Here is a 12,104-nt window from a genome sequence, read left to right as displayed (position 1 = left end):
GAATGCATTTTAGGGGAGGAGACATGTGAGAGGAACCCTTTGACTGGAGTTTAGACACCAAGAGCTGTGGTGGTCATAAAGTTCTGCAGTTGAGAACAAAAGCTTTAGCTATAAATGGGATGTGTGTTCCAGGGGTAAGGTTACTTCCACAAAGCTTTCCAGAAAGTTATTTTTATAGAAAATTCCACTGGGCTCAATATGGAGAAGGGTACTCAAGATTTTTTCTCAACCATACCAAAAAAAACTATTCCCTGCTGACATACCTAATTCTATCTCAACACATTTGGACTTTAGTTTTCAGAATCACCATGCTACTGTTTTTATAAACTTGAACAAGAATATCTCAAATGGCTCCTTACAGAGCTGAAGGGTTTGATTCGAATTTCCTCAGTGTCACAATGCAGAATGAGTGTTCCTCTTCTTGACTCTGGAAAGATTATTTCAGCTTCTATTAGACCTGAAAACTGGAACTGCAATTGAATATTTAAATCTGCAGTCTGTTCCCAGGTATCTTATGCCATTCCCTATCAGATCACCTGAAGACAATTAAATATCTCATTAAATCAAAGGCTTCTGAGGTTCTGTTTCACAGTTATCATCTTATGAACCACTGAGTCCATTACATTCAATGTCCAGTGTTTAAAAAATTTAGTTTATATTAGCTATAAGATCCGAAGTATATGCAAATAGAATACTGTTTTGAAATTATTTAGAATCTGTTTAACCTCACCATGAATAATTTTCAAAACTATTTTTTTATTTTGTTCTCCTGTAGATCATTCAAAATCATATCAATTATAATTTTTTATCATAGATGTAAAGATTTGGTTTCAAAAATTACCCATTCTGAACATACAATTTTTGAGTGCAAGGGCCATTACTTAATTGACTGTCCAATAAAGATATGTTATGATTTGCAACCCCATGGGTCCCTTTGAAGATGGTGAACCAGTGAAACTTCTAAACACAAGAAACTAAAAAGTAGTTGAAACAGGGGAGTAATATTTGTGTAGTTAAAACATTAATTCCAGTGATAATATAAGCCACTCAACTTTGTTTAGAAAATTATGCTTACTTCAAAATTTCTAATGAGGGAGGAGTGAAAGTATTTTTTTCAAAAGAAACTAACAGACTTCAAAAAACAAATACTTACAAATTAGAAAATGAAATGAAATTTTTATTATATGCAGTGTAAATAATAGTTTAATTTGTAGCAGTAATAATTTATCACACAAAAATACTTCATGACACATGTGAATCTCTGAGACACCCAACTCCAACGTGGCACTTAGGGATCTTTTACATATTGCTCATTTTTTATTGATTCATTACAACACATGTTTCTTGTTCCAGGTACTGCTTTATAGGCTTTAGATTCAACAGAGAACTAAAATGGACAAAAATTTCTTCTGTCAGGAAGCTTACAATTATCTGAGATACAAAAAATATTTTCAATATAATAAGTTGCATAAAGTGTTTTTAAAAAGTATTATTAAATTAAAAGCATACAGCAAAAGAAATTTAGAATGTCCCTTCATGGTAATAATCAAATGAGGCTAACAAATAAAAAGCAATAATTTCAACAAGAAATGAAAGAAACTTAAATGTTCTCTGCAGTGCAAAATTATGAGAAAGTCTATGGGTGAATACAAAGTTCCACTGCAACACACTGTTTTCAACTGAAAGAAATGTTACTCTAAAAACATTTTAGATTATTTATAAATGTGTGTGTGTGTGTGTGTGTGTGTGTGTGTGTGAGAGAGAGAGAGAGAGAGAGAGAGAGAGAGAGAGAGAGAGAGTTTCATAAAGGCCTAGGTAAAAAAAATAAAAATGTGATGTCAATAGTTAAATTTAACTAGAATACTCTTTCCTCATTATTTTCTAAAAAACCATTCTAGAGCCTTATGTTATTATTGGTGGTGGTGGTAGTGGTGGTGGTGGTGGTGGTAAGTGTCTGATTTCAACAGCATCTAACATAGTTGCTTGAGTCATTTCTTCTACATTGTAATAACACCCTGACCTCATAAATGATAGAGTCTCCTGGAGAAATGGTTCTCCAGATGTGGTCCCCAGGCCAGTAGCTTTAAACTTATAGAATAGCTATGAAGTCCCATGCCCAGGACTTATCTGAAGAGACATTAGTAATAGTTCTCTGCCTGGCCAGTTTACTTAATAGCATAGAAGGTAATAGGGATTCTGACAAAGTACACCTTAGGAGTCACTGGCATTTAACCAGAATATTTGGGGCCCCTCAGGAAGGTTGTTAGAATCCCATGATTGAAAGAGTTCAGGTTCAATCTAGACTCTGGAACAGAATTCATAGAAGTAGTGCATGAGGACTGTATCCACACCATTCTATTTTATTGATTGATTGATTTTTTGGGGGGGGACAAAAACTTGATTTGGAATACAGTTAACATCATGTAATTGTGGCAAGTTACTAGTTTTGAACTACAAATAGGTCACATGGTTCACAATATTTGAACCTAGTGACTTATAGAACATCATCATTCAATATTTTTTGCTATTATGGAAATGTCCTATGTGTATCCTGTATAATCCAGTAATTTCAAGAACATAAAACTTTGGCATTTTGATCCTACAAAAAAAGAACTGAGTTTGTCACTTTGATGGATTACATAGCCAATGGCCACAACATTGGCTAGAATCATTCTAGGACACAAAAGGAGAAAATGGAAACATTTCCTTTAAAAACTGAAAAAGGCAGGGATGCCCTCTTTCACCATTTTTATTTAATCTAGTTCTTTAAACACTGGCCAGAGCAAGAAAACAGATGAAAGAAATTAAAGGAATATAAATAGGAAAAAACAAAAACAAAACAAAACTCTCAAACTAGCACTATTTGCTGTCAATATGATTCTATACCTAGAAAGCCCCCAAAATTCCACCAGAAAATTGCTAGAACTAGTAATTGAAGTCAGCATAGTAGGAGCATAAAAAATCAACACCCATAAGTCAAAGGAATTTTTGTATATCAGTGAAAAATTAAAATGAGAAAAACTACCTTATTTAGAAGAGTATAAAAAATAATAAAATTCTCAAAATCAACTTAATGAGATAGGTGAAAGACCTCTACAATGAAAACTACAGAGCCTCTAAGGAGAAAAACACACAAAAAAAAGAAAAAGAAAAAGAAATAAAGAAAATCTGAGAAAATGGAAAGATCTCCCATGTTCTTGGAAGAGGCAGAATTAATATTATCAAAATGACCACACTATCAAAAGCACTATACATATTTAATGCAATTTTAATCAAAATCTCAATGATATTCTTCATAGAAATTGAAAAATCAATCATGAAATTTATCTGACAGAATAAGAGACCCAAGATAGATAAAGTAATTCTTAGGAAGAAGAGTAAAGCAGGTGGCATTACTCTAGCAGATATTAAAATGTGCTAAAGATTAATAATAAAGAGAATGGTATGGTGTTTGCACCAAAATAGACTTGTAGACCAATGGTAGAGAATAGAGAACACAGAGGAAGATCCTCATTGTTACAGTTATCTTATAGTTGACAAAGACATTAAAATACATATTGGAGAAAAGATAGCCTCTTCAAGAAATGATGCTGGAAAAATTGCAAATCTATATGAGACAAAATGAAATTAAGTCCCTATCTCTCACCATGCACAAAACTCAACACTTGAGCAGGGAGGAAGAGCATGAGGAAAAGATTAACATTAAATAGAGGCGAGTGGTGGAAGGGAAAGGGAGAGAGAACGGAAATTGCATGGAAACAGAAGGAAACCCTCAACATTATATGAAATCACATATAAGAGGTTGTGAGGATAAAGGCAGGGAAAACAAAAGAGAGAACTGAACAACAACAGATGAGGTAGAGAGGTAAGATGGGAGGGGAGGGGAAGGGGGATAGTAGAGGATAGGAAAGGCAGCAGAATACAACAATCACTAATATGGCATTATGTAAAAATGTGAATGTGTAACTGATGTGATTCTGCAATTTGTATTTGGGGTAAAAATGGGAGTTCATAACTCACTTGAATCAAATGTATGAAAGATGATATGTCATGAGCTTTGTAACATTTTGAACAACCAATTAAAAAAAAAGCCTCAACTTAAATTTAATCAAGGACCTAGAAATTAAACCAAAGACAATGTGTCTGTTAGATGAAAATGTAACCCAAATCTCCATCATACCTAATTAACCTCTAAGTTTATTAATAAGACTCCTATAGCACAACAACAAGTATTAAGGATCAATAAATAAGATGAATTCAAATTTAAAAGGTTCTTCTCATCAAAAGAAACAATCATGAAGTCAATAGAGAGCCTACTAATTGGGAACAAATTCTTACTACATGCACATCAGATATAGCACAAATTTCTAGAATACATAAAGTACTCAAAAATATTAAAACCAAAAAAAACAAACAAATAATCCAATCAATAAAGGGGCCAAAGAACTGAACAGACTCTCCTCACAAGATGATATTCAATCGACCAACAAATATTTGAAAAATTGTTCAATGTTCCTAGCAATTAGAGAAATGCAAATCAAAACAACTCTATGATTTCATCTTACTCCAGTCATTTCAAATTTAAAAACAGTAAGTTTTAGCAAAAATGTGGGGGAAAGGCACATTCATACAATGCTGGTGGGACTGCAAATTTGAAATATTGAAAGCAGTATGGAAAATCCTTGGAAAAATGGAAAGGGAACCACAATTGGTGACAGTTATCCTACCCCTTGTTCTGTACACAAAGGACTTAAAAAAGAGCATACTACAGGGACACAACCACATAAATGTTTATGGTAGCACAATTTACAGAAACTAAACTGTAGAATGAACCTATATCCCCTTTAGTAGATAAATGTATAAAGAATATGTGGTATATATATACACAATAGAATATTATTATATTTACTATGTATATTATTATATTTATTATGTATATGTATTATGTATTATTATATGTAATATGCATTATACTATATACATAATAGAATATTATTAAAATAATAAAATATAATAAAAGTTTTACAAGATAATAAAATCATGGTATTTGCAAGTAAATGGATGGACTAGAGAATATAATGTAAGTGAAATTATCCAATCCTCCCAAAAAGTATGCTGAATAATGTCTCTGACTTAAAGATGCTAATTCATGTCATCATGTAGGAGAAGAAAGAAGGGAAAGATTAAATTGAACTCCAGATAAGGCAAAAGAGAAAAGGGGATGGAGGGTAAAGAAGGGGGCATACAGTTAAGAAAGAGAGTGGAATGTAATTTTTATCATTACCCTAAGTACATTTATGAAGCTGTAAAGGATGTGACTGTACTTTGTGTACAACCAGAAGTATGAAAAATTATACTATATGCATAATATGAATTGTAATGCACTCTGTTCTCATATATAACAAATTAAAATTTAAAAAAATAAAAAAATGCATACTAGAAAATTTAAAATTGTTATTAGGTTATTAAGTGTTGTTCTAATTTAAGCCATCCAGAACGTCTTATTCATACATAAAGATTGGCTTAAAATTTAATTATTAATTTTAGGAAAATTAAAACACTACCTTCAAAGAAAATAAAAATTGACACTAGTGGATTTGGGCGGTTGTATTGTTTGTTTGTTTGTTTGTTTGTGTATTGATAATATGAGTGACTTTGAACATGCAAGTGTTGTCTAGAGAAAGCACTGAACCTGTACAGGTACTTTCTGTTTGCTAAAAAGTTTTTGATAGTGAGTGGGAGATGGTCATATACTATTGGTTGGGAGAGTTTGTAGTAAGCTGGCCTAGAGGGATGGCACCCTTTTCACTCCAGGGCCAACTGTAATTCAACAATGATGGGAGAGTCAAAAAGTAGGTGTGTATAGGGTAGAAATGTACACTGGAATCCATAGTTAAACACAGAGAAAATGTATTATGTGTTTGCAGATGGATTTGAGAGAGTGTCAGGAGACTAATAGTAATAGGGAAAAGTACAACTATAGAGGCTGGCAATTTTTAGCTGAGCTTGCTTCTATACAGAAAAGCCCCCCCCCACTCCACACACACACACACACAAACAGGAGGTTTGGCCAATTCGCTCGGCCTAGTCCCCTACACAAAGGTCTGATTTGCTTCCTGCTCTGAGAACCATCACACATGTTGTTGCCTTGTGCTGTATATAAGCTCTTTATTCTCATTTCACCAGACTAAAAACACATATTCTCAGAGTGATACTGTGCCAGTTTCTCAACACCCATACATGCTGATTTCAAAAAGGTGAACTCTACAGCCAATCTTAAACACTACCAAATCTGCCACCCAGTCAACCTGGACCTAAGCACCTCTCATTATGCCCTTTATTTTATTCATCTTCTAAATTTTAGCAAAGTAGAACATCAAATCAACTTCATGATGACACCCAGGAATTTGATTTTTTCACCTATAGCACATCTCTGAGAACATGGGGTGTGGGGACGTTTTCCATTCCCCCCCTCCCCGTCTGCTTCAAAGAGCAGTATATTAGCTCTATACCTCCATCCCCTCCAAATAAAAACAAGGCCTAGAAAAATGACAATTCCACAATCTTAACACATGCAGGACACTAAATAGAATTTCTTTCAAAAAATAATGAGAAAATAAATAAATAAATAAGAGAAACAAGTATGACATGCTACCAGTTTACTGCTCGCAGCAATTGATTCCAAAAAAAAAAAAAAAAAAAAAAAAAAAACCTCTAAATTTTTTAGGTAGTTGTGAAGATGGTGTTCATAGCTTCTGCATAGAGTTCAGGTCCCTAACTGAGATGTCCAGTGTGGCCACTGCTTTCTCATAAACAAAAGATTTGGAGCATCCAATTTGTTTTAGCAGTGTTTTTCTTCTTTCTCTTTAGTCAAGTCTAATGTGGCATTCTGGCAATTTGAGGAAATGTTAAAGGGTAGCTCTTAGGTTTGTAAGGTAGTAGTTTTCAATTAAGTGAAAGATTGTTCAAATAGCTGAAATATTTTAATAGCTTCATTGAGGTATTCCAAAAATTATATGCACACATTTATCTTATGTAAGGGTATGTTTTGATTGAAGTATATCCCATAGATTAATTTCCACATTCTCAGGAAACCATGCTTCTTCTCCTGCTTTCCTTGTATATTAAATTCAGACCATAAAAGACTTATATAAATCAAACTATTCAATATGTTTTTTGGTGTCTGACTTTCTTCATTGAGTATAATTATTTTGATACTTTTTCATATTCTGAGTGTTTCAGTAGTGTAATTCTGTCCTCACTTTCATGGATTCAATACTTTACATTCAAAATGCTTCAAATGAGAATATGCAAAAAGATTTGGATATTGTAACTTTATTTCAAGTAAGAGAGAGAAATGTGTTAAGCATGACATTCTAATTTTCAAAAATTTGTATTTTACATAGGGCTTTTAGATATTTTGTGAATGTAATTTTATGAAATATTTTAGTACACCTGTATTTTTACTGTGGTATGTCACATGAGGTCTGGTGTGGAATTTTCCACATGCAGCATCATGTCACTTCTCATAATCGTTCACATTTCTGATTTTTTTTTATTTTTAGATTTACAATGCTTCTCTTTTAGAATCTAGTTTATCATTTAAATTTCAGTGAGCATTTGCATCATTCCCAATTGGTGTCTAATAGTGCAACCTGTTGTGTAATTTTCATACAACTCTTAGCAGAATTATGATCTTATATTTTAGTTATAAACTTTTTGTGTGAAATATATGAGTCTTATTTTATGTGTTCATTTAAATTGTAAAGTACATGTTCACTTGTTTTACTTTAAAATTCTCTAAAATGTTCTCCATAATTTTTTTTTTACCAAGGCCTGATATCTCTGTTCATATTTTTGCCTTGTTTGATGTTGTAAAACTTGACATGTTCTCCCAATAATGTTATAGATCTATATTGAAGGTAATGTGACCATTGCCAAGTGTGCTTCAATTAAATCTGTTGTGAAAAATTGCCTGTGGTAAATCCACTTGAAATTTTCAATTTATTTTTTTTTCAATTAAAGCTTTTCTGAAAAAAAAACTCTTTCAACCACAGTTATTCATAGCTAAAATTTGAACGAATTCATGTATTTTAACTTGGTAATGTATTAACATTTTAAGACAATAAAATATATATATTAGTGCATATAAAATTATAATTCTTAATAAAAGTTAAGAATACTCTTTATTTTGATGGATTTGTCTAAAAAGTAACTATTAATTTTGAATGTTGAGTCTTCTACATTAAAACAATTATAATTCATATGGTAAAAATTCACAAGTCACAGAAATTTGAATGGTGCTTTCATTGTATGGTTTTGAAATGGAGATTTCTAGATAGTAGTTTATCACTCCCTGAGACTTAAGGATTGTCCCATGTCTTCATCTGATTAAATGACTGCCCCCCAAAATTGGGACAGGTTTAGTTGATTGATGAGAAGTGAGAAAACATGGTACCAACAACAACATCAGCAACAAAAATAATTGTCTTCAGTGAATCATTTAGATGTCCTAATTCTTTAGTTCTGATTCATTTGTCCAGGGAGTGATGGCCCTAATTTTTAACATAGAGACATCTTCTTTCTTGCAGGACCACGTACAGCTCACAAATAACATATGATTATAAAATAGTTTTTTCCTTTCAATTTAAATTGTCAATAACATGTTATAATTTCATGAAATGTCACAAAGAGGTATATAATATCAAGACTAAATATGTGTATGCATATCTATGAGGCTTGCAGGAAGCCTAGACCTGTTCATTTTATAATTCGGTTGCAGTTCTCTTTTTTTATTTTTGGACAGGTTGAGATAAGAAACATCCAAATGACAGCACAAGCACCTCAATTAGAAATGTCTAATAATGGTATGATGAGTAGTTTTGACAGACATTTGCAAGTGGCATAACTTTAATAAAAAACCTGTTTTTAGATATCTGGATGTTTTTGTGTGACATCTGAATATGCAATGTTTGTATCAACATAACAATTTACAAAATATAAATTGAGTTGGTTATTGTCATTTGCATGATATTTAGTTTAGCTTTGGGGGGACTTAACCCACGAACACTTAACCACTGGGTCACATCTACAAATTTACTTATTTATTTATTTATTATTAATTTTCAGAAAGGGATCTCACAAAGTTGCTTATGGTTTTGCTAAGTTGCTAAGCCTGTTTTTAAACTTATGATCATCTTCCATTGACCTCTTAATTCAGTGATATGACAGGTATGCACCTGGAACTTTAACAAATTTTGGTTTTGTGTACTAGAGATTAAACTTAGGGACACTAAACCACTGAGGCACATCCCCAGTCCTATATTGTATTTTATTTAGGACAGGGTTTTACTGAGTTGCTTGAGAGGTAATGAGAAAAACAAATTCCCCCAAAACAAATGTGGAATGTTTTCTTTGATATAAGGAGGGTGTTTCATAGTGGGATAGGGAGGGGGAGCATGGAAAAAAATTGATAAACTCTAGATAAGGCAAAGGGGTAAAAGGGGAAGAAGGAGGCATGGTTGAATGTGTTGAACATTATTATTCAAAGTACATGTATTAAGACAAAAACTGATTTGAATATATTTGTATACTCAAGAGATATAAAAATATTTTGCTCTATATGTTGAATAAGAATTTTAATTCATTCTGCTCTCACATTAATAATAATAATAATAATAATAATAATAATAATAAAGTTTTCAAGGTGAGGATGAACAACTTACTGAGACTTTGTCTCATATAACATTAAGACTGGGGTCTAGTTTTAAATAGAAGAGCACCATTGGTTTCAATCATAAGAATGACACAGCAATTTATTTTCAAATTTGCACAAAACAAAATGTTACCAAATTAATAAATTGGACATTAAAATAATCAAATAATAAAGTAGTACCTCTAAAAAGAAAAAAGTGACAGTTAAGATTACTTACCTGATACATGACTAAATACATTTAATAAGAAAAGAAGAAGACACCAAAAGAAGAACAGCCAAGCGAATTGAATAGCCTATTTTTACAGGTGATATCTAAGTGCTCAGTACAAATAAAAACTTCAGGATCTTAAAAAAATTAGAAAAAGATAAAATAAAACCAAATATATGAAAATAAACAGTATTGATCAAGATGTGAAGTGAAAAGTTCTTAGGAACTACAGATGAATTATAAATTACTGTATTTTTGTAAAAACTGTGTGCCTATTGAAGGACATAATCCTTCTCTACCAGTAGCATTAAAACATAAAAATAATTGCCTTTATAAACCATAATAACATATAAAAGTAGAACTGAATTTTTCATACAGTTGAAATCTGCAGGGTAGAGGAAAAGATAATGTACACATAAGAAGATACAAATAATAAAGTGTGAGTAAAATGGTATCTAAGGTCCAGACACATTTTGGCCACAGTACATTCAGCCTAATGAACAGTACAAAGCACTACATCAGTATTATATAAATGTCACATTTGTATTCTACTTCAAACAGTACATATATATTTTAAAGGAAAATATGTAGAATTTATCAGAAAATAAAAACTTGAACAAGGACGTAGAACACCCAATTACACACATGTGTTTAGATACTACTCATCATTACAAAGACAACAATTTTCCCTAAATGTAATATGTAATTTTTTAATCAAAACTTTAGCATGTGTGGCTTGGGTTGTCATTAAGTAATAGAGTTCTCATCTAGCACATGTGTGGCACTGGGTTCAATCATCAGCACCAAATAAAAATAAACAAATAAAATAAAGAATATTTTAAAGAGAGAGAGTGAATTTTTTAATATTTATTTTTCAGTTTTTGATGGATACAAAATTTTAATTTTTATGTGGTGCTAAGGTTCAAACTCAGTGCCCCATGCTTGCCTGGCAAGCGTGTTACTGCTTGAGCCACATCCCCAGCCCAAGGATTTTTGTATAACTAAAACAAAGAATTTTTTTTTTTAATTTCAGCATGCTTCTCTTTTTAAAAAAAAAGCCAAGACTAAAGAAAAAATTACTTTGGAAGAAAAGTATATATGAAATACTTTCAAAACCTCTGCTTCATAGAAGCAAATGAATTAGTAGTATCATTAAGTGACACTGATGTATATTATAAAAGTATAATACAATAATGAAAGTCAAGGAGTAATAGAATGAATCATACACATAGATGAATCCATATGCATGTAATTATTTCTATTGTTAAGATCAATAGAATGATCTAAGCCTATTCATATTAAAATAATACTGAAAGTAAATGGGTAGTACACTATAATATAAAATTAGATGTTTGAGCTAGGGTCACAGTTCCCTGAGAGATTGTGCGCAGCATATGTAAGGTACTGGGCTCAAACTCATCAAAAAAAAAAAAGCAGATGTTCAGGTGAGATGAAGTTAGAAGTTGTTTTAGTCAGCTTTTCTTACCACCATGACTAAAGAAATTGACCAATGAAACCATAGAGATTTTCAAAGCAAGATTTATTTTCTAGACGCAGGTCTAATTCAGGGGTCTTGCATAGTGAGCCTCATCCCTTACCCCATGCAGTTTTGCACTGTTTCAAACTGCTAGACCAAAAGAGCACATATAATAACACTAGCAAAATTCAATTTGTGTAAACTGGCACACTGGAATGTCTTTTTGTTCTACTATCTGACCATTGCTCTTATAAAGTCCCGAACTAACATTGATTGCTGAAGGGTAAAAAAAAAAAAAGAAAATTCTGAACTTGGATGTCTACCAAATCAGGAACATTTTGGGAATGGCTAAGGACCTGGTCCTCCTCCTGTAGTGTTACCGAGATAGTTCTTTGCCAGAACTGTTCTTTAATGGAACCTACAGATGGACTAGGAGGAAAGCACACACTGCTGTTTAGAGGAGTGAACACGAATCAAAAAGTGGTGTGAAGGGCATAAAAACACTGAGCCCAAATGAGGACCTATGCTTCCAAGTACTGCAGCAGGGTGGTCTCTACTGCAGGCATGGCCGGTTTGTAGTAGTGAAAATCACTTTGTCATTTCAGACGCTCCTTCTGAAAAAGGGCTCTGGGACGTGGAACTGTCTTGTGGAAGAGATCTCACAGGCAACCGGAACCGAACCCCTTCCTGGCTTTCTGCACAGC

Source organism: Callospermophilus lateralis, unplaced genomic scaffold, assembly GCF_048772815.1.
Source record: "Callospermophilus lateralis isolate mCalLat2 unplaced genomic scaffold, mCalLat2.hap1 Scaffold_413, whole genome shotgun sequence".
NCBI classification, from domain to species: Eukaryota; Metazoa; Chordata; class Mammalia; order Rodentia; family Sciuridae; genus Callospermophilus; species Callospermophilus lateralis.
Note: the sequence above shows the minus strand (reverse complement) of the source record.